We start from the raw sequence: 1,704 nt of genomic DNA, 5'->3' as shown, positions 1-1,704 counted from the left end.
TTTTTGATAAATTATTGAAAATATTGAAAATTATTTTTATCAAGCAATCCTGTCCCTCATAGAGATTATCTCAATCTCCACTCATTAATCACAATCTCTCATCACAATTTCACAATATGATTAATCATAGGTAATATTTTACCTATACTTTTACGAAACAAATGCACGGCCAACATCTTTCCAATCCGAGTGACGATAATGAATCAATTAATTTTAACTTGTTGTACTAAGTTGTAACTCTTTTGCAGAAATCTGCCTGTCCGAAACTGGTTGGATTGAGTAGCCCACTGAAAATACAGTCAATCCTAAGCTAGGAAAAAAAGGGGAGGGGTCACAGGTAAAACTAGCGACCTGCCGCGGGTAACAAGAAACACAGTGCTCAAAGAATCAACAATTCAGCCTCGGATACGACTGGAACAAACAATGACGACTCGGCGGAAAAAAGGAATGGACGACATCGGCAACCAAAAACATTAAGAATCGGATGTTGGAACGTCCCTGAACAACAAAGATCAGGAAATTTCGCAGGGGATAGAAAACCACAAAATCGATGTTTGCGCAATTTCTGGTATACAGCGGCAAAGACAAGCACGAATGAACAACGCGTTGCGTAGGGATATTGCTACGTCAATGACAGGATACTACAAATAACAGTCGAACTCAAAGACTGAAAACCCACGCAGATAATAAGTGTTTATGCCTCCGACGCCTTCAAGCCAAGGGAAGAATACAATATCTTATACACAGATCTACAAACAGTGCTGGCCGGCGTTAGACCACAAGACGAAATAATAGTCCTTAGAGATCTAAACGCCACTATCGGAGACGAATGTATGCCAAAATACCAAACTCAAGTTTGGTATTTGGGTTCCTCAAGAGGTCAAGTAGTTCACTCAAGAGGTCAAGGCGCTGGCGAAAGAAAAACGAGGGACTTACCTACAGTACAGATCAAAGCCGATAACGTACAATGAATACTAGCTAATAAGCAACAGAATTAATGACAAAATGCAAACAATGAAAACAACACACTTGGAAAAAAAATCGAAGGATATAGAGCGGAACCTTTGCGGGGGACAGAAAAAGGTCTGAAATATACTCAGAAACAGGAAGAAACCCATAAACGAATTCATACAAACTACGAAGAATTCAATCGAGGACTGGGAGAAACACTTTCGGGAGCTGTAGGTCACAGCCGAAGACAACACCGAGAATACCTTAACACAAATCGGCGATATCATCCACTGATCATGGAACATCACGCGGGAGAGATTAGAACAAGTAAGCAGAAAACTGAAAACCAGAAAGTAGCCCAGGGCAGACAAAATATCCAACTAAATGATACAATGCGGTGGCGATATACTATTTGATCAGATTCAGATCACCCCGCACAGCGTAACAATACCAATATATAAAAAGGGAGCAAAGATCGATCTAGCAAACTACAGAGGAATCGACATCCTCAGTACAATGTCAAAACTCGTTACGAACATCTTCGAGAACGAAGTTGTTGCCTCTGGGATGCTCAGATCAAATTCCAAATGTGAATTATCCCGGTTAACACTGGACAATACATCGAGATCGATATATACAGATCGATATATACAGGGTGATTCAAAATTGGCGTCATTCCTCTGGAGGTGTTGTCTGGCGCTGTGATAGGAGTACAGAAAAAAATAGTAAAATAAATTAATTGTTATTAAAAAC

The sequence above is a fragment of the Dendroctonus ponderosae genome, unplaced genomic scaffold (genome assembly GCF_020466585.1).
Source record: "Dendroctonus ponderosae isolate FM_Combo_2020 unplaced genomic scaffold, Dpon_F_20191213v2 Dpon_F_20191213_2, whole genome shotgun sequence".
Classification (NCBI taxonomy): Eukaryota; Metazoa; Arthropoda; class Insecta; order Coleoptera; family Curculionidae; genus Dendroctonus; species Dendroctonus ponderosae.
Note: the sequence above shows the minus strand (reverse complement) of the source record.